Here is a 26,917-nt window from a genome sequence, read left to right on the forward strand (position 1 = left end):
TGGGAACGAGAATGGGATAATTTCGCGTTCAAAAATAAACTCAAACCTTAAAGCGACGTTTCTGTATGCGAGGCTTTCCTTGTCGAATAAACAATATTAAAAACTTCTACTGTTTTACTTAATCTGAACGATCTAGGTGGAGACTTACCCTTAACTTAGACAGGAGCGAGAAATCCGTGACCGCCTTGAGCGTCACTTTGCCAAGGGAATGTTCTGAAACACAAAAGAAAAATATAACTTTTTTTACCACTAGGTATTGAGAAGAACCAAAGAAATTTCTATCGGCGTCACTGGCGCAAAATCGTGTTGATAGAGCGTGGAAGATCGACAACCACGATCCAACCGCAACGTTTAGACTAGCTACGTGTAAATAATTCAATGCAACGACTGCATATCACCGATCCCATTTCGTTGGACAAACTGCGACGTAAAAATGCACTGGTGGACAAAGAGGAGCTTTTTCGCTGTCCGGTTATGAGACCGAAGGGACCGGGAAACTGGCGATATGCAGTTTTTTCTATGTGCCACGGTTCGGCAAACAGCGAAACAAAAAACTTTCTATTAAGGGGGAACAAAGGGGTTCCGCTCCCGGAGTCTATTCGCGAGTTACGCATCGCGTAAGCCGCTTTGCGCGCTGGACGGTTTCAATTTACGTCAAATATTTGCAGGAAAACGCGAGACTGGGTGCCTAGGGCCCACCTCCAGAAAACGCCATCGATGGCTGAAGCGATTGTATCGAAATCGCTCAATTTCCAGGAAACACAGTCGAATTCGATCCGTACTTTGATCGTGGTCAAGTGTTCGAATTCGCCACCGTGTGAAGTAGGGATCTCTAAACCTTTTGAAAGTAACACCCTAAAAAATAGCAAGAGAAAAATAGCGCAATAAAACCTTGATTCCACGGATTTTCGATTCAAAGGGCAGACTTCGATGACGTTGAATATCCTATCTATTCTACGATTTATCTTAAGATTAGATAATGATGTAGGCAAGGTAAAACAAGACACTGTATCGATAAGGAAGTGGGTAGTGGTGGCAAGGTAGTGCACTTTGATGGTAAGACAGTGTACTAAGTTGGTAAGGCTCGGTAACGCAGTGCATTCCGTCTGTAAGGCTCCAACGTGTCTACTGTACCAAAAGGTATGATAGTATTTGTAAAAAAGAGAATGATATTTTAGTTTCAAGGGGGAAACAGTTCCATATAGAAAGCGTTTCTTGAGGGTTATCGATAAACGCACTTAACTTTTCCGCGCGCGTGGCTCATGAAATAGAATTAGTGAAACTCTGAGAAGAGTAGAGGGAGTCGTTTGTCTCTCAGGAATTGGAACGCAACCACGACACCGCGAAACTTTGAGCAAACGGAACTTCGAATGTTACTGTCGTGGAATGGGACAGGTGATAAGTAAGTCAAGCGCCGTTGGTCGACAACGGATTCTTTCCGTTCGCGAGAAGAACCAGGGAATGGATTCTTCAGAGTCATCCAATGGACCAATGGAAATCCTCTTTATTCGCTACTGTGGAAGATTAATTACTCGCCCTAATGGCATGTCAGCATTAAGTAATCTTTACAATTGGCAGGTTTATTTTTTTTTATATAACTGTAGATTTTCAAAAATTCTAATTAAATAATTTTCAAAGTTGAATGTTTAAAGCTTTGTTTAATAATGATCAAAATCCGAGCGAAGAGATCTAAGGATTGCTACCATAGGATTTACATCAAATATTCTGTGTATACAGCGGAAACAACTCGCAACCTGGGAAACCCTCAAATTATTTCAACTGGAGTATCTAATCAAATAATCGTAGATACTGCGCCAAGTCGTAAAGCAGCGAGGAGTTTCGCGACTATATTAATCGAATACGGTATCACGAATACGTTCCAAGAATTATTGATCCAGCCTGATTGAACGCGAGGTCGCAAAGGCTCCCCATGCCATTCGAGGATCCTATCCGCGCTAAATTTGCCTGCTCCATCCCCCTTCGTACCTCTCTCTAGATCAGCGAATGATGGACTGTTTTCAGCGAATGCCGAGCATTCATTTATTAAGCAAGCCTACACGCCATAGGAGACAGATTTTACGAGGGCAATCTAGCCGCGTTCCAACGTGGAGACACGCGCGCCCACCGTAGTGTTTAATTATTCCGAAGAGGTACGGTTGCACATGGTTTACGCTACCGTCTCGGACACTGGAATTACTTCTGTCCTATTGCGGCATTCTATCCTGTTTCATTCGCCCCTGAACAGAAACAAGGGAATTTTTTTCGCGTAGGAAACTACAGTGCAAATAAGGTCGATTACTCCTCTTAATTCCTCCTTTGTATTTATTAGGTAGGTATGGTCGAAATTGCAGGGACACCTGAATCGTTTCACGAACTAGTGACACCATTAGCTTTGTATCTTCGACCACTCACGAAAGTCACGAATCCTATCTAGATTTATCTTCTTTAAAATCTCATCTTGAAAATTACTTTATGTAACAATTTAATGAAAAGACCCGTCACTTACGTATGAGTGACGTAACATATTTTTAAATTGTGAAATTATGAATTATATTAGTGTCAAAAGTTATCACATAGCTGCCAAATATAGTATTCTACTTAACAAATGAATGTATTAAAAGGTCTCGATAATTCTCGAGCACAATCGGAGATGGTAACTCTTTAATCTGTGTCTCGAAATGGGACAAGAAACAAAAGCAGGAACGCTAACTTCTTCAACGAGAAAACAGTCAACGCAAAGCACTGCGACCTGCATCTTTCATGGGCAATTCTTCACGCGATAAAAGTTTGTCCGTCGTATAGGTGTGCCGTGGAACGTTGACGTAAATATGGTTTGGCCCGTTTTCTCGGTTATAATCGAATCTGCTGGGGAATTTGCTCGTCATTTTCGATAAATCTTGCACACACCTCTCGTAATTCGATTGCCCCCGTATGTGTGGAAAAGTTGCGCTTGTTCACAGGGGGTCAGTGAATCCAGAGCGGCGAGGAATTGCTTTCGTCGAAATAAGGGCGAACCGTTTCTCTCCAGAGCTCCCGGCGAGTCTCGAGGAAATGTTTCCCCGTTGTTTCGTAAACAGCCAGGATACACGAGTGGATCCAGCAATTTGTGTCTTGGTAATTAAACGAAAGAATATCTTCGTTCAGTAAAACACAGAATCGATAAGAAGCTTTCGTGATATTTCTCTAATCAATTTATGAATATTCTCTAAGAAGAAACGAATATTAATGAACAAACCAGTTTTTTAAACTCTTACTTGTGGTCTCTTTTTAATAAAATAACGTTGGTAAAGATACTTATTGATTTTGTTGAAATTATTAGCACTTTCGACGAGCAAACCAATCCATAATTAATATAGTAGAAATATTACTAAAAGTAGTATGTAGCGAAGTTTCTATGAATTTACCTTCTGCCTTCAAATGTCAAGAAACCTTCTTACAGTATGACTAGTAAATCCATAAATATTTTCTATCCAGGAATAGATCGACTAAACGACTCGATAAAGAAGCCGTTAGAATCTCTGATCGCATGCACGCGTCCATGATTAAACCGGAAAGTAGTATGTAATCTCGGCAGTGTCTACGCTAAGCACACCCGGTTCGTTATAAATGCACCGTTTATAATACAGTACATAAGTACTATCGACTGTACTATATCGTACGCTAGCGAGTGAAGTTTGCACGGATTCATTAATTATTTAAAAGCTTCATCAACTACCGCGGAAGTTCGTTTAATTTTTTACACATTCCCGTTTAACCAGAGATTACTCAGTCAACGAGTACCTACGGGAATATCGTTTTCAGAAATTACTCTACTCAAAATTCCGCAGACGATTGCCTGAGGGATGGGAAGCCAATTTCAAACTAAACTATAACAATTGAGAAAATCGACCGAAGTTAAGGAGGCAAGAAAAAGGAAAAATTGTTTTTAAGTAGTGATATGCGTCTAATAGCATTTCAAACTTTCAAGTGGATATCAATTGAATGGAAATTTTATACTATTATTTTAAGGCTGCGTAAATAATGGTTGCAAGTTTGTATTTCATTTTCACTGATTATTGATTGAATAGAGAAATCCGATATGAACGCGTTATCTCTTTGTGCCATGCGTGTGTTTAATAGGAGCCTGATAATTAATGATCGTGAGTTATTAACGACGAACTCGCAGTGGCTGTCATCGAAGAGAAATGAGACGCTCGGCCAGGATTAGTAACGCAGTTTCGGTAATTTCGTCGATCGTCGTTTAAATTGAGTCAATTTGATGAGAATTCATTACTCACGTCGAGGCGCGACTCTAACCGCTGAGCCCCCATGGAACCTACTCAGATTATATCGCAGAAACGCAGCTTATCGAAAAACAATTTCCTCGTTGATTAATCGACTTCCCTCCCTTTCGTATCCACAATTTTTTTTAATTTCGTGGAAGATAAAAGTGGAATGTAAATTCAATTTGAAAGCAGAACGTTACTCGTTGTCGTGCTGAATTAATTTTACACAATTGTTTTTGTACAACTGTTGCTCATCGAGTTTTTTCTATATTTATGTAATATTTTTCCACTTATTTTCCCACGTGAATCGCCGCCATCTCGCTTGTAGCGTAATGCGGATCGCTCTCTGTAAGAAACGGCGAGTCTTCTATTTTTTTTTCCCCCCGAGCCGCTTCTTTTTCAGCTGCGTGAAAAGAGCCGCCGGGCGAATTCCTCTTTCTTCTCTCGATTTCAAATGCGAAACATCTACACGCCGTGGCGAGGCGAGGGAACGCGGTCCTTCTTGCCTTCGTAACCGGCATAATACGAATTAAATTATTTCTCAGACGAAACGGAGAAAGAGGTCAGGAGGAGCACTCCGGGGAACAAAGAGAAATACCACGGGAAAAGAGTCGAAACGCGGCGGAAGCGAGAGGGAAAACCGCCGGTAGCGGTTTCAGGTGGTGCGGAATACCGCGAACGACCCCCTGGAAGACGGAAAAGAAGAAATGAAAGAAAGATAAAGCGCCGCGTTAAATCGGATACTTTATACGTGTAATAAGCTGCAGCAGCGCATACTTATGCGCCGGCCGGGTGTTTCATGAGGGCCATAACCATCAAGGAGCGAGAAGAAAAGGAGCTTCTTCGCCGTTTGGTTATCCACTGGAAGAAACCGCGCAACCACTGTATTCGAGTGATCACTGGATGCGCTGTGTCGTAACCCTTATAACAATTTTTTTGCAATTTGCGTTTTACGGGGTTGGCCAGGATTTTATTTGAGTAGCGAATAAACGAACTCTCTATGGCGGTTTATTTCTAACGTTTAACTCTTTTCCCGTCTCTAGTCCAGGCTGTAATCCCGTCACTTCATGGAACGACTCGATTTTTTATAATTTTTAACTATGTTAACTCTTTGCACTCGAAGCAATGTAGCTATATGCAGGTAGTCTACTCCAAGACCATTTTTCTTAGATTTCTGAGTTATGGAATGGTCACGAACAACTCTTTGTAGTTTGTTAAATTATACGATTTTTTTTTTAGAATTTTACAGTTTCCACTGTTAAACTTTGCACCTCTTATATTCTTATTAGAGTTTAAACAAATTTATATACTTTTAGTATTTTTTAGTATCTGATGCCATTAGTGAACGATCGCTTATTAAAACTTAATGATAAATTGTGGACAGTGACACTGGCCGTAGGAGTAGAACGCCTTCAGGTTCCTGGACAGTATAGGTGGCCTTAAAAGTGCAAAGGATTAAAAGAAACGGAAGGTATCATTCCATTCCCGTCACCATCCTACGATCGCTTCACGAACCAAATACTTTTACCTCGCGTTCGTTAATTTGATCACGAAAAATGCAAAAGGGGAAAGACAAACGAAACTCAAAAACCGAAAAGAGAGCACCGATACGGGTCGCGTATCGCTCGACGTCTAGGAGAGACCAGAGGACAGCGCCATTAAAACGCGTTGTGTTTCGACTCGGGTAAATATTTGCCTTCACGAAACAGGAAGAGACTGACAGGACGTACACACTGGTGCAGCGCTCGCTGGCACACAATGGAAAAACCACTGACCCCGGCGATACAGGATCGATAGAGTGTCAGTTATTTATACCTAGCTCGTTAATCCATAGCCGGCGGTCACGGGACCTCGATAATGCGTATAATTCGGCTAACGGTGAATCGTTGCCAAGGATCGTCGTACAACCGCGCAAGATGAACGATGTCCACCATTGTGCAGCGGCGAAGCGACGACACCTACATCTGTACCGTGCTTGTATCCGAAACGCTTGTATCAAAAAACCACAACATTCATGTTTGGAAGAGACTAAGAGATAATTAAATATTGACCTCAGTAATATTAAAATCCCAAAGGAAAAAAAATTTATTTAGCAAAATAAAATCTTAGAAACATGGAACCAAAAGTGGTTAATGCCTAAACATACAGATCTTCACGAGTCAAGAGAAAATATTTTGTCTACTAATTCTGGTTTTTCGCTACCAATGCATAATATTATACGAAAATTATAAAACCTACCAACTACACTGAAAATCAGCTTAAATGAGAAGAAATACACATAAAAAATTATATCTTATTTACAAAGGACAAAAATTTCCAAAGAAATATAAACAAGAATTAACGAGACACTACAACCTTTTAAAATTCTTTAATGGTAAATAGTATTTATAATTATTGTTAGATGTAAGAATTAGTTATTCTATATTTATTTTAATTACATTATGGCTCACATATGTATATAAATGTTGAACATGTAACTCACAGTGGTCGCTAATGGCTTACAAACTGACGTGACAATAAATAAATAAATAATCATAATAAACTTTCAGTCGATTAGTTTATTCTTGAATGAAATACTCTTAAAATTTCATTGAATACCGTGTTACGAGAATATCGTCGGATAGAAAGAGGAATAAGGTTGACGAACGAGTGGGGATACAAACAACGAAGAGATGCGTCCGTGAGACCGAAGAATCGTGTTCTATCAGATTTTCAGTAAACACACGAAATTTTTATTGCAAGCATTCGACCGCTTACGGGATTGCAGCAGTCGGAAAATGCGCAACTGGAAGACTCGCTTTCGCATAAAAGCCTCTGATCTTTATTCCTTTTGACTCCATTGGAACACGCGGATGCCCGCTATGACGCGAGATGCGCTGATCACGGGTGCTCCTTTGATTCGGAGCTCTTTTCACTGGCCGTTTATTATCATAAATGCTGGTTTCAACGTTTTCGGGGCAATAATTTTCACGGCACTTTAACCTTTTCAGACCAGAATTTTTTTTCTCGTACTAATGTAATTTAATTCTCAGGGTTAACTTGGAAAAAATAAAAAAAAACCCTAATGGAAAACTGATTCTTCTCCATGTGCACAAATAAGGATATTCGCCCTAGACGATAGTTTGTCATAATAGAAAATTTTGTGCCCTAATTGTAGATGCCAGCTCTGGAAGGGTTAATTTCGCTTTTCCGATTACGGAAATCGTGCCGTTCTTATGAGGAACGTAACTATCGTGTACTCCAAACTGTTAGAGATGCTTTTACCAAACATGTACTGGTTTGGAAAAATATTAAGAAAAAAGTTAAAAAATGACTTGTAAATTATGCCTTCCGAAATGATTGTCTTTATATACATATGTACGTATGATTATAACTACAGATTATGAGAGGAGGATCCATAACGAAAAATTTCATGTACAAAACAGCTACTAAATTTTGTTGAGATGTCTCATAGTTCAAATTGATTGCAATCACTCAAGAAATAAGTTTATATCTTTTTGAGTCACGAATTATTGCAAAAGAAGATCGTAAATTTTCCTTTTAATTCAACAAATGTAATATCACTTTTTATTATCAAGATAATAACCTTGATTACATATCTGTTTGGTCACCTCTGTATGCGTACAAGTACAATGTGTGAGAGAGAGAGGGGGCAGTAGAAGTAATCAGCTACGTGAGCCGATAATCGCGCAGAGAGAGAGAGAGAGTCCTAGCTCTTAATGATTGACACGTGTCACTCTTAAGTGAGATATTTTCATAAATCTGTTTTATTACTTAATAAAAGCTACAGTATCTGTATTAAATCTTGGGGACCAAGCAAAACGCTTTGAATTTGGCTGGCAGTGAATGGGTTAAAAGAAGAGCATAATTTCTTTCAAGTGAAAGGATCAACCGATTACCGTGCATGCACCGTATGTACGACGATTACTATGCGAGTTTACCGAGAACACACAAACCATAGCAGACCAGTAAGAATTCATAGGCAACTCGGTGTTCCAGGGAAGCATTATCGACAGCATACGTGACAAGATTTCTCAGGGTTTCTCTGCGAAACTAGAATTCTATTCTAGGCGGCAACGGCGACGGAAATGGTAAGTTTTCATCTCGTTTGCCCACCCTCGCCACTCCCTGTCAGTCGTAGCTTTTTATTCAGACGGATAGAGGAAAGTCAAGTACCGTCGACACTTTTCGCGTGGTCCAACAGAGTTCTTCTGTTCAAATTTTTGCCCCCCCCCCCCCCCCACACACATACCCAACCGCGTGCCCATATCTTCTTCTAGCAGTGTCTCTCCCTAGAGTTCGCCTCTATCGCCTCGAGCCACCTTAACACCTCACTTGTTCCGTAGAATTGATTTCAGGTGCACAGACGCGGGAAAGTCAGTGTTTATTCAGGAGCACTCGAGGAGTCCCGAGATGGGTGAGATTGAAACCGAACTATTTTCAATCGAGCCACTCTCCACCCGGTTTCTATACTTTGCAAATCGAATTCGATTGCCACGATATCCTCGATTCAACGTCATCTGCTTATCCACCCCTCTCGCGACGCTTCCTTGCTCCATTCAACGAGATTTGACTCGATACGAGTCGTAACTTAGTTTTTTGGCGGTGAATCGGCACATTATCGACGTGCAATCGAAACCCTAACGCAATTTTGTGTTTCAAGGGTTAAATACCGTTGGATACTCTAAAAATCTAAGGGTATGAAGAAATTGATTCATTATTTTTTCAAGCACCCTGTATATTGTATTCACGAGAGTCTTGGCAAAGCTTTCTTGTACACTCGAAAAGGGGAATGTCTGAACCGCATGGGGTTCGATGCTCCAGGATAAATCCCCACTTTTCTTTAGACTAGCAGGCCCTACTCAGGAAGGCCTCTGTCGCTCTATCTTTAATTTATGGCACCCCGGCCTATTCCCATACCCCAAGGCTTCGACTTTCAACGTGTACAATTTCCCACCGATGGTGTACCACTGCCCTGTGCGCTCCTCGAGGAATTCCCACTTTCTTACAACTTTGTCGCTTTATATGTACGATCTGAACACTCCAACATTTTTTTCTAATCCATTAATGTATGAAGAATTATTTTTAAAAGGATGGGAATATTTACAAGCAAATGATAATATTCATTTTTCATACAGAACATTAACGTTTTCGACCATGTACTAGTTACTTTTAGATATGAAAAAAAATGATTTGAATAATCCACGATTAGGTAGCTACGCGTATGTAAATTTTGACTTAAACAAAAAAACGTGTAACGTACATCTTATATTGCCATATATTACTTATACAAATATTTAATATAGCATTATTTTTCTACTACTCTGTTTTTGAAGTATCAAGCATTAATGGACTAAATTTAATCACTTACCCTTCACACGCGTTGCATCACTTTCGCCAAGGCTATACATCCAGAGATACCGCGCAGATAAATTCCGTCAAAGTAGCTGCAATTCACCCTTTACGAACTTCGAACAATATGGCTGACACTTTTATGCGCGCAACACACTTTCAAATAAGACACTTACAAGCCAGATTCTGTGACGTGCACACCATTGAAGCATTCCACCGTGGTACCAGGAGTCACAAAAATGCAATTCACAGTTCCATTTTCGCGACAGATATTCACAAGGATCACGAAGCACGAGGTATGACTGGAAATCTTGACGACACTCGAGCACGAACGCAACACGTGTTCCCGATTCGACCGCTAAAATCAGACTGACAATTTCCCAAGGATACCCGAAGAGTGGGAATTTCCTTCCAGAGAGTCCTTCGACGAGGGTGAGGCACAGGGATGGTTAATTGATTGGTTATTGTTCTTACTTATACCTGCCTGGAGTGGGATTACAGGTAAAAACCTCTAGGTAGGGGGTCGTTTCCCAAAATTTAACTTGTTACCCTCCATTCCAATCGTCTCCGCGAAGTCTTCACGCACGACTGCTTTAGCGAATTAATTTATCAGTCTTGTCGCAATTATCGTGTAGATACGGTGCGTTGACAGTTGTGCGATTACTCATAACTACACGATTCACTCGTGGACTCTTACGTATCAGCAACAGGAATGTATCGAGGTATTTGAAAACCAGAGGCAGAGGTGAGCATTTAATAATATCTATTTAATTTTAAAGCTCGTTTGAAATTTTTATAATTAGAATTCTAATTTTTAAGGAATTTGAAAGAATGATTAAGAATAAGAAATATTAGAGTTTTTGTGATTTTATTGGAAGCTTCGATCATTTATAGGATTAAATATTGTCTACTCGTTTCACGTTTAATCGAGATCTGAATAATTTAATTAATTGCGGGATTATCGATAGCAGTAAACATTGAATTTAATACATTTAATATGGAACTCCACCCACTGATGTACATGATTTAATTTTCTTTATACATTTCACACATAAATGTAGTCTGAATGAATTAATTAAACGCGAGATTATTAGGAGTAGTCAGTATTGGATTCATACATTTAATTTCAAGAATTTATATAGTTTAATTTTCCTTTACTCGATTTTATTGCTAAGATTAGTATGATTTTATAGGTGCACATAATAACAAAAATTGAATTAAATATTTTACCTGGAACTTCAATGGTTTACATAGTACCCACTCTAATTTAAAATACAAGAATCGAATAAACTCAGGATCGCGACAATAACTCATGAAAATACTACCTCGAAAGCATATCGTTTCGCGGTTACACTTTATTCCACCGCATCCTAGGAGCAAGAAAATGCGCATTCCATAATGTCGAGATAATTAGTTCGTTAATTAGAGCAGCGTTTCTATGACAAACGCTCTGCGAATGCAGTAAGAACGAGAAAAGCACTGGGTTTCGTTCTTTTTCGTCCCACCCTTTCGTCTAATGCTTCTTCGCATGCATATTTGTAGACCCGCGCAATGCAGTTGTGGAGTTCCAGGCTTATTTCGTTGGCAGTATTTTTTTTGTCAGAGCAACGTGACTCTGATTATTGTTCAAATACACACACGAAGTGCCTTTTCAAAGTTAAAATATCTCTAGAGGGTCGTCGTCGACGTTACTCTTTATCCACTATAGCAAGGGTGCTTTTATTCCTCGAATTCTGACTTCCGGCCACATTATTCCCATGGTTTATTTGTTTTTCTCCGATCGAAATGGTATTTGGGTCGGTGGAAATAATTGCAGCTAAGAGAATTAAAAGTAAAACCTGAACCGTGCAAGAGAAAAATGTTAGAATTTTATTTCTATGAAGCACATTCTAGGAGTGATTTAAAATTCTTTTAATTGTTCATTTTGTAGTGCTATTTATGTCTTTTGGTGCTTGGAGTAAGTTTTGCTCATTATTTCAATCAATTATGTGGCTTCGTTTTATTCATTTTTATTCATGAGGTTTAGTCAATAATGGGGTTTTAAGAGTGTTCCGATGAATATTGAATTTAACATGATTTTATTTCGGAACTTCAACATTTACATAATTTAATTTGATTTATGCGCTCCCCATTTTAATTGCAATTCGAGTGATTTAATTAAATGTGAAATTATTGAGAGCATATATATTGAATTTAATACAATTGATTGGGCTTTTAAGAATTTTTGTAGTAAATTTAAGTAACATTTACGTTGACAATAACAGCAGAGAATAAACTATGCGTACCCTTGGTTAAAGTTTGTTGTTGTCGTCGTCGCGATTAAATAATCCTGCTCCATTTACGTTTTTCTTTCCGTCATGCCGGCTCCTGTATCCGAGAGACTCGTTGCTACTGAATCCCTCCATGAAAAAAGTTTGCTACGAATAAACATGCAAGAATAAGCCGGCCTGGTGAAATCCTTCCTATCGATCCACGTCGCAAAGTGGAAAACTTCTCGAAGACATTTCTAATAACAAACAAACTACCCCATCAACTCCTACCGCGGGTTTTGAAGCAATAATGTTCCGCGTTGCACGAATCTTTTTGACTCTAGTTCCGGTTTCTATAGTTAGCTTTCGTTTACCCCGACCACACGAACACTAAACAGTTCTGACAGTTGTATACTGATTACGATCAACCATGTTTTTTTCCAAAACTAAAATCAATTGTTTTTATCTCTATCTGGTTCTGAGCGTTGCGTTTACAGCTTGCAACAACAATACGTCGTCGGAATGAGTCATTTGATAATAAAAATGAAAATGAATTGATAAGAAGTCAATTCGATAAAAAGCGAATCATACTTTCTAATCTACTTCTCGATTAACTTTTACGATAATACTATTTATTAACAGATTAAGACAAAATAAAGAAGTATGAATTGAAAAGTTATCAGTGAGTTTAAATATAGACAGTTCAATAAGGCTTGCCCGTAGCATTTTTTAAGACTCTTCCTGTTTTTGCGAATAACTTTTTGCCCGACTCGGGTTAAACGGATTTTGTGTGTAGTTTATGTTCCTGGCGTATAGCGCGAGTTGGTGCCCTGTTTCGAGGACAATCCGCTTTAAAAAGATGGCCTACTTCACCACGCTAATGACATAATTCTTCCAGATAACCGTGTCAGACCTGCTGGAATGGAACAATAGACATTGTAAAAATTGTATTCCCGCGCGCTTTTAATGTCCACAAAATCAATTCATTCAGGATTATTCAAGGAGCACGGTATTAAAGTATTATCATGATCCTCTCAGTAGATTTTTTAAATTTAGTGCATGCAATATATTTTAGTACGCGCTAAAATTTTTTCAATTATTTTATCGCAGTGGATTTAGTTATTGTTTCCATTATTTTATAATTCTTTTTAGACGTGGAATATTCAAATTACTCTCTTTCAATTTTAGATAAAATTTTACATATATAATCAAAGTTTAATAAACGTTACAACCACCGACTAATAAATTTTCATTGTTTTACCTCGAAGAATTATTCCATTATTTCAGTAATATAAGCGTTTCAGTAAATTGTAGATAATAATTCCCATAAGTTTTCGTTTAAACTATTAAGCTGGGGACCCACTAGTGTAATCGCACAGAATGTTTCGCGTTCGTTATTTTACAACTCTAGCTAATATTCCTTTCATTTAAACGATCGATAAACTAACACGTGCGTGCCCCCTCCAACTATTTTACAAAATATTCATATTCGTACATAATTTAGAATTACAACATGTGTGAATTCATAGCGGACTATGGTGTTGAAATTTTCAACAATTAACAAAGTACCTACTGAATTTTTTACACATTTACAAATTAAAAATGCATAAAATATGCTAGATCCGCTTCAAAAATCGTCAGAAACGTCGAGTTACAAATTTCATAGAACAACAACGGTGCCGTTATTACGTTATTACGAAAGCTTATAAATCGTGAAATTTGAATATAAAAATGTTACGTGTTAAATAATTAATGTTTCGGTTTTTCTTGGACTCCTCAAACTGTGCGTATACTTAGTACCTAACGAATTTAAAACGTTGGAAATGTGCCAATATATTATTTAAATAAAACTGAAATGCGGGTGTCGTCAGAAGACACTTCTTAAAATTTATTAGAGCCTCGTAACTCGAATAAATACTTTAGATAAGTAAGATAAACACCTATACTCGTGCAATTGTCAAGGTTAATCCGTAAAATCTTAATTTATTTCGTATTATACGCAATACATGATCATTTTCACGTGCGAACATCATCACTGAAACTTTAATTCGATCAGACGTGCTACTCGTAGCGAAATGTTCTTGTTCGCCAGTCACGAAGCGCCTGCGAGCTTATATTCCTTTCATTTGGGCGAGAGCGCAGCCGTGGCCCCTCGATGCATTCAATTTGACTTCTAATGACGGCCGACATAAAGACCAGGGAAAAGTAATAACCCAACAGCCGTAAAATTGTTCTTTTGTATCGTGTAACGAGCGAGTTGTGTACTCTTGAATTACGATCGATACTATTTCTTGCCCAAGCGGGCGTGTGCTATTTCTTTTTTTCGCGTCGCATTAAAACGAGCAGCGATGTAATTACGGACGCAATCGTTCCATCCGAGACATGACTGGGTAACTGAAAGCGCTAGCCAGTGGCGGACCTATACCCATCGGATCCCGAAGATAATTAATCTGGAACCACTTCCTTTCTGAAATGTTTCACGAATGCCAGAGACTCTGACTCTGAGGCTCTGAGACTCTGAGAAATGATATTTATAGAAAAATATATTTATAGAAATATTTTGTTTTGTATGTATTTTCGCTTTATATAGCCTTGCTTTATCATTTCTTGGTCACGTTACAATAATATTCAGGAAAAATTTCACAAAAATGGAAAGATTTCTAAATTTTTCTTAATAAATATGATACGAGTTTTCAAGCACCTTTGAAAACTACTCCACTTAGTTAAAAAAAGAACTGATAAAAATCGTATATTGACTCCACTGTATCCCATCCATCAGGTTCACGTTGGATTCGCTCCTGGCGTTAGCGAATTGACGGTCGGTTTGTCGATCGTCTTCGGCAAATTCGCCCCGTGGTTTTAAAGCCGTGACGCGTGTCCTGAAGTCGATGCAAATGGAATATCGATTAATACTTTAACGCGAGCATCCTTCCCTGGGCGGCTTCGTCGTTCGTTTGATGTAATTTATGGATGCAACGACGGGGAACACGATGTAAAATACGATATATGGGAAGGTAGTTTGTACAAGAAAAAACGACGAATAAAAAAAAACTGGGACAGTTTGCGCGTTCGGAGGCAAAGGATTAACGTGTCGCAGCATGTGGTATTACGCTGCGATAATTGAAACACGTGGATCGCGTTTGTTATTCCATTATTCTCTTTCGTCAGGCTTGCTACCGCGGGGAACAGCCACGGGGTGTGAATGTGTATAATTCGTCGGCGACGAGGGCAAATACGGGTGGAAAAAGTAGCAATTTGAGATTTCTTTTTGGTTTTTAATTCGAATAATGTGGGTGCATCGATTCTTTGGTAGATTCAAATCGAAGCAAACGATCACAGTGAATGAACAGGACTATTTTTGACTAAATTACTTTTCAATTATCCAATCAGATTTTTCATGTAATTTCGTTAATTATTGTCCACATTATGTAATGCGTGGTTTCATTTTCATCGCAAAAACATCAGAAAACGATTGAAGTTGTTTCCGCAAAGTTTTGATAAAAATTCCGGAGGTTGGTATTTTCATTTCTTAGTGGCTGGTTGTGGCCGTACGATCTGTCGTACGACACGTCGTATCGTGTATGGGACATTTAAAGTATCTGTATCTTTTAACCCTTTCGCTATGACGGTTCGGTCCTCCAGAGCGCTACTCATGAATGGGATCTTCCGCCAAAAGTGTACAAGTGTCAGATATATCGGCGTTCGGAGTGAAAGGGTAAAACGGGTGAATTCTCGAAGTTACAATTTTATAATTGGTGTCCCTCCATACTCTTTATAACATCCTCCAAATTTCATATCAATTGGGTGGCCTTTCGGAACAATATTCGATTATATTATAATTGAGTTGTGCTTATATGTATACCAAAGAATTCACATTGCGATGTAAGAAAGATTAAAAAAAATTAGAAAGTAGAAAACCAAGCTTCGAGCGATGAAGGTAAATGAAACATATGTGTGAATTATACGTAGATTGAACATAAAGTTGAACGTAGAGGGTTGTAAAAACACGTAGAGAATGCGTTAAAGAAAATTAGAAATCAGCTGGGTTTCAGTAACGTGCACGTGTATGTAGTTGTTAATGGAGAACACATTGAACGTTGTAAAGTACTTCTCAAACTAAAATCGGCTGTATCGTAAAAATAAATGGTCTGCAGACCTCGTGTTAATTAAGACTTTGTTTTTCTCAATTTTTAAGGGTGGAATTTGCCTGTAAATTTAACGACACCCCTTTAGACACGCCCCGTATATTTCAAACTATGAGAGGCGGACCCTCGATCGCTATTACGTTTTATTCGGTAAAAAGGTGGTGTCCTATGTTCCGTATGCAAATTGGGATGCATACGAATGAGTATGGGAATGAGAAAGATCACTCCCCGCGACTTAATTAGGGGCAAGTAAAATGGAACGCATAATTTGAAATTTCGTATCAAATTGGGTCAATTTCGTCTATGTAATTTTTCGGATTTCTACCGAATGGCTCGAAATGCCTCGAGAGTGGATGTTAAAATACGATTCTTTTGGGAAATACTTCCCTAACTCTATTTCACTAATTTATACTCAAGAGTGTACAGGGTAAACCACATAACTTCTCCAGCAGTATTGTTTTTAACGCTTTTTTCAGTTACACTTCTTCGTTTTTTAATGGTAACATGACTGCAGTATATCTAAAAATAAATGGTTATGAACATAAATATATTTTAATAAGAGTTAGTCTGATACTTAAAAGGTGAAGTTTGAAAAGTGTTGCTGTAAAAGAACCTTCTGAATCGTGTCATTTATGATACACAATTTGTGTCGATTCACTAACAACAAAAATGATAGGGGTTGGTAAGTTACGCGCCTCGCCCTGTATATGTATAGAATCTTATTCCAGCCCACGTCACGTTTACCCAAGAATTTTATATGGCAAGAAACTTTCTGGGCTCAATCTCGATAAAATAGGACGTGATACTGTCCAACTCGAAATTTTTGGTTACCAGCACCATTCTTGGTTGTTTTGATATGGAATAACCCTCGATTAGAAACCAATGTCGATCAAAGTATCTGAACTGATTCGACGATTATAATCAACTCTTAGACGAGACGGACCTAATTACAATTCCACTGGATAAAATATAACGGTCTTCATCAGGAAGCACTAAAGTAATTTTTTCATTAAAATAAAGGTTCAACAATGCTTTGTAATATGTGGTATTTCAGGAACTTTATGAGAATTGGGCACAATAAAACCAAGAACACCCACTCGAACGATTAGAATCGCTCTCATCCCTGGCTACACCATCGTTCATCCTATCCATGAAAAAAACAACACCATCCGATAAAAATTTACACTGCGAGCGAAGGATCGATTGCGGAAAGAGGAGCGAAAGCTGTTCACCGCGGAACAGCCGGATTAACGGGACCGTGTCGGCGTACTCTGTACGTAAACGTCGCTTTTTAACGACGTTAACATGTAAACGGTGCGACGCGTCAAGGGATTACACCAGGTTCGAGATTGAACAAAAATCAAAAAGAATTTATTTCCATAAATCGATAAACTAAAGACTTTAAAAATAACGTACAGTAGATTACATTTAAACGAATAATATTTCTCTCGAATTCTAAGCATGTTGAATACTAACTAAGCAGGAAAAGAGGATTTTCGTAACAGTGGGATTCAGTTTCCCTAATTAGGTATTATAAGTGAAATATTGTTGACCTAGAAGAGTGAAATCATTACAGGGCTTCGGTTGTATGCTGCCATTCTGGTAATGGTTTTGTAGAGAAATCGTCGGTTCAATCCCGAATAATACAGGGTGTCCCGTAACTAGCGGTAGAAACGTGTAGAGGGTGACTCTACATGAAAAATTGAATCGAAAATGTAAAATAAAATTTCGTCATATGACTCTTTATTTTTGAAAAAAATATGTTTGAAAATTTGTCGAGTATTTGTCGAGATTTCACTCAATTTTTCGCGTAGAATCACCCCCACTCTCTTGTACCACCAGTTAAGGAACACCCTGTATATTCGTGGATAAGAATTTTTTACTCAATTTTAAAATCAGACCTATAGAGGAGTAAGCATTACTCTAGATAATACTTGGAGATAAGTATAAGAGGTTCCATAACACAGTTCTTCTGATTTTTGTAAATGAAATCGTTTTCTTGAATCCGTTACACATGTATCCCACCTTGAAACATCCAATGGCGATTATCGAAGAGGAAGGGACACCTTGTTGTGTTTCGACTGTTGATTGCATCGCGATCCCTGCATCATATATGTAATACGAGTCAATAGGTGTCGAACACGTCGCGCGTCTAGGTAGATACAGTATTGCGCTGGCGTTGCGCACCTAAGCGCACACGCGCGAGTACAAGCCCAGCAGTATCGGTCGAATGGACGGCGTTTGGGCGGAGTGCAAGTCACTCACAGCTGTCCTCCGCATGTGAGCACGCATGCTAAGCATTAATCATATCGGGAACACCCTTGCTTCCCACCCAGCCCGCATCCTCGTCTCCTCTGGCCAGAGCCAACCCTCTCCTTTCCACCGTTTAAGCTCGTTCAGCCCTCGCAGCGTCCACCGATCATGCACATGCACGGACCTGGAGATGCACTGCTCCCACGTACATGTACACAGAGCTCGCCTATGGGCTTCAATGCTATAGCAAGTGCACACTATGCGCTTGAAGTTGAGCTTAATGACGGTGTCAATCACCGTCCGCGGTCGCGCCAGTCTTTCCTGTCTTCGACCGGTTCAGGAATTATCTATTCGATTTTTGGAGAAGGACGCAGCGATATCTTAAAGTATTTGTATTGTAGCAGTTTTACAAATTTTGATCTTTTTGATTCTTTTATGAGGAGGTTCTAAGTAGCCTTTTGATGGTAGAAAGCTTGGAACCTTGGAAGATTGAAAGCTTTAAAGCTTTAAAGCTTGGGAGCTTGGGAGCTTGGGAGCTTTAAAGCTTGGGAGCTTGGGAGCTTTAAAGCTTGAACGCTTGGAAGCTTGAGTGCTTTAAAGCTTTAGAGCTTGGAAGCTTAGAAGCTTAGAAGCTTGGAAGCTTGACTTGTTACCATGGATAAAATGTTGCTTCAAATAGTGAGTAGTGTATTTTAGGGTTTCTCAAATTGTTATTGTACGTCACGTTTCACTCAATTGGCGATGAGTATGATCGTTAAATTGAAACCAGGAATAGTCAGCGCGAAAGTGATTTAGTTCAATAGCTAAAACTTTCCATTCCCGATACTATTGGATATTTTGGGTGCTCTTGAAATCGAGTTTAATGGCGATGTCAATCATCATTTGCGGTCGCTTTTCCCATTTTTGAGTATTCCCGGACCAGTCAACTCGATTTCTGTCCTGCGAGAAACGCGAGGTCCCTTTTAACGTATCCGTATCACGACAGCGTCTCGGTTTCGTGACAGTCATGGCGGATGTGATGATGCACCGCAGATAGTGACGCAGGTCCCCGTCGTGTGCGCGTCTATGATGGATTAAATGATAATAATAATAATAAATAACAACAACATTGAAGGATAACATGAATGCTAGATGAATAATGTAGAATATTATTGTATGACTATATATTTAAATACCTGTTCCGAAAGATTTCTTTGGATTCGTTTATATTAAGTTTGCATGACTTACCTGAAACAAAAAGAAAAAGTCGAGTTAGCGACAAAGAACAACAATTTTGAGATATAGCGACGAATGCAAAGCGCCGAAATTTTAATGAGTTTCAATGCATAAATGATATCGACACAATGGCACCGTGGTAACGCTACGTCGCGAATTAAATAAATGATCGGTCGCTAGCCAAATCGCGACGGATAATCAGTATTAGCTGTGGCGTTTAACGTCTAAATATATCATAATAGCGTAAATCGTTACCAATCAATGTAAATAGTATATTTGTCATACGAATATATTGATGTAACAGCGCGACGTATTTGACGCGCGAACAAAGTGAAGCGGAGTTGAAACGGAAAGCCAATAAATTACTTACCGAGGGTGTATGACGAATTGAAAATTTGATTTCATTGTCTGCAATCCGAACTATTAGAAACGGTTCCGATTGTGGCTAAACAATTTCGACACATGTTTCCCCCTCGCCATTGTGTAACGATATCGTGAAATGCTAGTTGCGGTTGTCCAAGGCATAATGTTAACCGTGGTATCCAATAGAAATTAGTTTAATGCATGTTTAGAGGCCTCTGATCAATTTTAGATTTGATGGATCGCAGTAATTGAATTCCGTGGTTACTGACAATTGTTTACTTTGATTTTAAATGTGCGATTTGACAATGAGTTAATTTCGAATTGATGTATATTCGGTTATGCGTTCGATTAAATAATGTGAATAGTTTATATGTGTGTTTGGAGTCATCAGCTCGTACATTAATTAACTGGAACGAAAACATGATTTTAATTATCTGTTTCATTGTTGTTATGATAACTGGACATGGTATCGATTTGAAATTAGTATATCTTTTATTATGCAAGATAGTAGCTTGCAAAATAGCAACGAGAAATAGAAAAGGAATTGATTAAACATAAATTCAGATAGATAAAAAGACGAAAATAAGATATTTAATAGTTCACCCTAAAACGAATTTCAAATAGCAGCTAGTTCTAGGCTCTCAAGATCGAATAGACCGCTTAAGACTGAAATTTATGTTCCATAAAGAATGGAGATCTCGAGCTAAGGAATTGTTGGATAAACAACGGAGAACGATTACGAAGAAGAGGTCCTTCCGGTCTGAGGAAAGCATCTACGTTGTAAACGGCCGCGTTTCCATCGTTTCTGGCCATTACGCGACACGGACTCGTAACGATGATACACGACGCGCGATAGCTTACGGCCCTATCGTCCGCGTAAAGTGCCTTTATTATGCCTGGCGCGAGATCCAGGCGAAATTGCTACACGAACGTCCATAAGCTCCGTTTCTGGCTGCTTTTCGAAATTGTCACCGCATCGACAAGAGTGCCATTCGATCGAGTCGAATGGCTGAATGCGAATCGCTCGATTCCCATGCTCGCATTAACTGCGTTCGTGGTAATGGCAGAAATTGGCACTGTTACGGAGGGAGGTCGGTGAATTGCGCTAGAGGGGAAAGCATATTCCTTTGTGTCCTTTCACGCGACTCGTCATGGTTGCGGAAATGAATACACGCGTGCTGCGGAAGGATACACTTTGAATCCATTATACTTGAAAAAGAATAATCCAACACTTATTAATAAACCTTTCCAACATTTATTTAACCCTTTGCACTCGAGAAGTGACTCTCGGCCACCACTAGGTTTGACGCAGCAAATCAACTAGCAATAATGCTTGTTTAAGTTTAATTTCTTTGGACCCCGAAGTGTCAATAAAATGATTCTCTGTGAGACAAAGGTGACCTGATTCTCAATTCTCAAATTAGAGATCTCATCTTTGAAGTCAATCTAAGCTTAGCATTCGTGGCAATAGAATGCTAAGAAAGCATCTCGAGTTGCTGGTAAATACCAGAAAAAAATACCTCGAGTGCAAAGAGTTAAAGCAGCAAAGATCTTAGAGTGCCCTATTTCTAGAAGACTACAATGCCATTAATTTCATAATTTGAATGCGTGAGTCCTAGGACTGTATATTGCCATTACAGGTACTTTTTCAACGGCCTTTAAAGGTCAATTTATAATTCAAGTACAGAGGAGTACTTCAGCGCTCAATTATATGTAGATGGTTTATGTTTTAAGCCGGTTAGAAGTTTCTTATCGCGTTTGTTTAGTGTTAATGCACCCCGCGCGCCAGTCGTGGCTTCATTAATTTGCGATAAAAGCTTTCTTAACAGTTAATCTCCACTCGGTGAAGGGTGATCATAAGTTAAACTTTGCTGTTGAGAATATTCTGATCTTTCCTCTATTATTGTTCGCGATTGCGGCAGAAACAATCTGGAGATTCTTACAAGGATAATACCACATGTAGCGAGGAGGAAAGTAATAGCGACTTCAACGCGGAGGACTGCGCAAAATAAATCTCGACGGCACAGGAACAAGTTGATATATTACTTCCTGTTTTCGTACATACACAGATCTTGAAAACACATCTTTTGGAGTGGAAATGCTCTAGATAACAATATTACTGTTTATTAATATTTGCGAATTTGTTTAATCGACAATAATTGCTTCTTATGTTCGAGAATATTACTTTTCCAAAAAAATCTAACATCGTCCCGTAGTTAAAGGGTTAAAATCGACCACGTGGGTTGCGCGGCACGCGAAGGCACGTGCGATGCACGCGACTTTCCTCTCCAAGAGCCTGCGTGGGCGTGAGTCGTGTGCGCGCGCGCGTAAACGTGCTCGGCGATTAAATAAACCGACTCGGAAACGCGCCACTGGCTAGACCAGCCTTTCTCAAAGTAGAATCTTCGACTCACTGGCGATGAGTCATAGTTTCTTTATCATACAAGGTGGCCCATTCAAAATAAGACATTGTAAGGTCTTTGCTATTTAAAAGCTTAATATCTTTGCTGAATTTTCAGTTAGAAAACTGATCATTTGATTGAAACAAAAATCGTTCATCTTCACAATACGTCACCTTTGCAACTCATCTTTGGAAAAATAATTCCTCCTTTCGATACAAAATTAAATAAATTCTATGCACCCCCTTTATTATTCAAAAATAATTTTCATGTTCGTTCGTACTTATATCTTTGCGATGCACAGAATTACATTATATCATTCCTTATTATGCTTTCACAGGGTGTATCATGATCTATGATGCTGAAATATTTTGTATTTTGCAGTATTGTGCTCTATTTTGGTGAAGTATTCAGTATTTTGGAGTATTACGATCTACTTTGCTGGAATAGTCTGTATTGTAATACATGTTGTCTACCATTTTAATTTCTGAAACGCCCAGGAAAGTTTGAGAAACACTGAGGCTGGACGGTGCGACGACCGCGAGAAATATATTGGCACGTTTTAGCCGGACTCTGGAGGGAACGACAGAGTAATCAAATAACGACTCGATTGCGACGAGAGCTCTATTTACGGTTAGTGTATAAATGAAAGATATAGGACGATACAGTCACCGAAGGAAACTTGTTCTCATTTTCGCGCGATGCATGCTGGTTATCTTAATGCGTTCGTTCGTGATCCGTATTCCAACGAGGATCGCACGAGTAACGAGTATTGTTACAACGCGCTCATTTATGCTGTAAGTCCTCGTTTTCATTTGTATAAGCGCCGGGTAGAAACGAGAATTGCGTTGTCGACGAAGGTGCAGATTTTATAGCGGGCGTTTGATTATTCGATACGTTGATCGATCAAATTATCGGAACAGGGGTAATTATTGATTGTATCGCAGGTTACATGCCGTCGAAGCTATTTGTCGAAGATACAATGCGACGTGTTGAACTTGTAATTAATTCAAAGTTCAATTGTAGTATACTAGCAATGTAATTCTATCCTACTGGGTAAAAACATGTACCTACACCTACCTACCTACTCATATTGCATGTAGTAGTATACACTCGGTCCAACAAGTATTTGTACTCTCTATGTTTATTGACGAACTCTGTCTAAATTAAATGATAGGTTATATATTTAAAATAAATGCTTCGTTATGCATATGTACACTGTACACAAATAAACTTGACACGTTTATACACTCACAGTATAAAATTTATTTGGAAACATTAAAACTATAATTTAATTTAGTCACGTTTCGTTAATAAACCTAGATGGTACGAATGTTTATGGGACTCACTGTATTATGTCATAAATAAAACTACTCTAATTGTAGTTGAGACTGTTCGAGTTTTGATTGATAAAAATACTAGTAAAGATATTAACCAGCAGTGCTGACAGAATATTATGTCTATTTAAAGAGAAACATTTACTGACTGAGAGTTTACATTTCTCCGAATGCAATTTTCCTATCTAATGAAACGCTGTAGCAATTGAGCTGGTAAATGCTTGTATACGAGAAGTCCTTAAAATAGAGATCAAAGGATGTTTTGAAGAACTCCTGAGCAAACATACGTACCGTTCAAAGTTTGTAATTAAAGATAGTCTCGTCTGAAGCAGCGTGTACACAGAATTTTTGCAACAATCTTTGAATGATATACTCTTGCATGATGACATAATAATATAAACACGGTATTTGTATTTCTATGGATAATCCGAGTTAACCAACTACTCGTGTAAACTTACTTGAAAGAAAAATGTCACTATGCTGGGGAATAAAAAGACTGGGAATGGAGGTCTGCATTTCATCCAGAGTCTGCTAATGGATTCATTAGTAAGGTTACTTAACAGGTCCGTGGTTTAAGTACGGGGACAAGTATGAAGTTTGCGGGAAACTGGGACTTCGCGACGATGATGAAAACCCTTTAGAGGCCACTGCGGGCAATGCCGTAATATATTTCTAATTATTTTGCTGTAACGTGCATCACGAGGTAGTAGATTAATGTAGACATCCAGTGAGGCTATGGCTTTGAAACGTACAATGAAATCATGAGCAGGAATCGTACAACAAAATGTAATATACAATTGCATATTATACATCATGTTTCGGTAAAGTGCAACGATGCACTAGCAGAGTGCATTAAAAAGAAATGAAGCTATATGTTATTTGTAGATAAATAAATTGTTCTGATCACTCAGTACATAAAATTAAAGAAAGATGTTTCAAGTTTCTTCCAACATCGAATAAAATTTTATGTAGAGTACACTGTATTTACCATTTGAAATATCTCGTAAAATATTCATTTTCCTAGCACTTTTCTCTGCAATTTTTACAACCAGAGTATCGAGAAGAATCGATCAGGTTGAAAGAAAATATATGGTTCAATTTATAGGAAAGTGCAGTTGCACTTTGCAGGTGCATCGTTGCAAACCTGCAAAACTTTGTATCTTCTTTGTTTTTATTTCCTATGGAAAGTATGACTTATCCTAATTGACAAGCCCGCCCTGTACGACGTTAGAAAAGAAAATATTTAATAAAAAGTATTGACAAATTGAACTCCCATGGAATTTTCACGTAAAAATCAATTTAAAAATTAATTTCCATCAGTCAGTTTAAAACAAAATTTAGAAAAAAAGTAATTGGATCGAACACCATACGCTCGTATGTTCAGCATCTGTCAATGTGTAAAACAATTTCAACCCAAAGGCTTCATTTTCGTTGAAGTTATATAAAAAGAAATTTTTTTTCACAAAATACGTTCGTTTAATAAAAAACTATTTGTTGTTTTTGTGACAAGCAATTTTTATACTGTATTTTACCCATGTTTTCGTCGTATTTTCAATTGGTATTATTTAGTCTTTGAAAGAATTCATTATCGTTTTGAAAAATACTCAGGAAAGATTTGCAAGATGCGCATTAATGAATTTCCTCTAGAATAATGTATTTGCATAAACATCTACAGTCTACTAATAACATCATAAACCATCCAAAACTCGTCTGTATCAAAACAGTACGACACGTAACGGATGGGTTAAATTCGCCGTCAAAGCCCCGTCCAAAAGTAACATTTTCCAAACTTCATCTAGAAAGCTACTGGTAGCCAACTTTCACGCGAATGGCCTCCCTCGAACTAGCCAGCCAAAGCTGCCATAAGCTCGCAACCCTCCGAAATAAGACAGGTCCGCATTCGTTCATCGCGTTTCGTCATTTCCATAATGCCGTTGTATCTCAGCAAGGAATTCCATGCGTTGTAGATCGTCCGAATGCAAATTTCATATTTAAACCCATTAATCTTCTTCACCCGTATACACCGTGCTCCTGAAATGCAAGATATCACGCTATTCCTCCGCGAACCGTGTCAAAGCGTGCGATCTCGTTTTCCGTGGAAACTTTGACGAAAAGCATCGCAATCCCGTCGTTCTCGCAAACAAGTGCTTCTTGTTCAACAGAGAATACCGGGGAGGAAAGGAAGCCGAGGAATTGAAACTATTACCTGCTTCGTTATTACGATAGCCGGGAGTGCTCGTAGAAACGAGTACTTCATAAACGCCGGCGTTTCTTTGCGTCTGGCGGATCCACTCCGTTAGCATCTTTACGACCAACGCGGTATGGAAAGCACTAAGCGATTTAACACCGCGACTGACGCGATAAAATCAAGCGTAAGTCCCGCCGGACTATCATTTTCTAGATGGGGGCACTTTTAATTTAATGAAACGATTGATTGCATTCATTCGTACTAACCCCACGAAGGAGATTTTGCAGGGATCAGGAAAATCCAAGATCACTTTGGAGGGACTCCCATTTTGAAGAGGCTCAGTATATTGAAAAAGTCTCATTCACGTGTAAAAAAATTTACTTTATCCAGCTGCAAACTAGACATACCTCTTAGAATATATTACACGAGGCTAGAGTGTTTATACGGTTGAGTCTCCCGAGTCCTTTGAGCGTAATGTTTCAAGAACCTTTAAACGAGTTTATAAAAAGATGTCAATTCTTTTTATGTCCAAACTACAGGGACCCTTAAAAGGATATTTTCACACGAACGTATGATCTGCTTACCTGTTAGTTGAGAGAAAGGTACGCGTGAGTCGAGGTCAACAACAAAGGAACGTAACACTTCCGGGCGCAGGACGTTTTCATACGTTTTTCTCTACCGTAACGTGTCGGAGATAAAATCTCGTCTGCGAAACTCTAAAGGATCTGGGGAATGGAAAGTGTATATAGCGACAGCAACAAAAAAGAAGTTAGGAGTCTCAGGGTTAATATTGGAGAAAATAAGGCACCATTTGACCCGGAGTCGAGTGTAAGGAAGTTCCGTAAAATGCTAAGAACTTTGGGGAAACTTCGATATGGTTCCAGCACAAGCACTGGCGAGCTTATTGAGTAGGAAATAGGGCTTTATAATATCGAAATTCTATTAAGCGTGTTTGGGTTCACGGTGGAACTGGAGCTTATAAAAAACTGAGTGAGACTGTGAAAGAATTGGCAGCTATTAGGATTTCATAGATTAGGAACTGGAACTAAACACGTTTATTATATTTCCTCGCCTTTAAAGTTCGTTGTGTAAGTTGTTGGGCAATCTTAATGAATTCAAGTGGTACAGAACTTGGCAAGGTCTCTGATATT

At 38.7% G+C, this 26,917-nt stretch overlaps 1 protein-coding gene across 5 annotated transcripts in view; it reads right to left on the reverse strand.

Moving 5' to 3' along the window:
• LOC128895994 (leucine-rich repeat-containing protein 24-like) overlaps positions 1-26,917 on the reverse strand; it is a 311,248-nt gene that overhangs the window by 32,566 nt on the left and 251,765 nt on the right. For 4 of the 5 annotated variants that reach the window (XM_054159105.1, XM_054159096.1, XM_054159088.1 and 1 more), the window contains one exon: positions 149-213. The gene's annotated coding sequence lies outside the window, so the exon portion shown is untranslated. Of the gene's footprint in view, positions 1-148; positions 214-9,636; positions 10,235-26,917 lie in introns of those variants that run through there. The other variant, XM_054159122.1, reaches the window with a different exon arrangement.

Source organism: Hylaeus anthracinus, unplaced genomic scaffold (genome assembly GCF_026225885.1).
Source record: "Hylaeus anthracinus isolate JK02 unplaced genomic scaffold, UHH_iyHylAnth1.0_haploid 0, whole genome shotgun sequence".
In the NCBI taxonomy this organism is placed as follows: domain Eukaryota; kingdom Metazoa; phylum Arthropoda; class Insecta; order Hymenoptera; family Colletidae; genus Hylaeus; species Hylaeus anthracinus.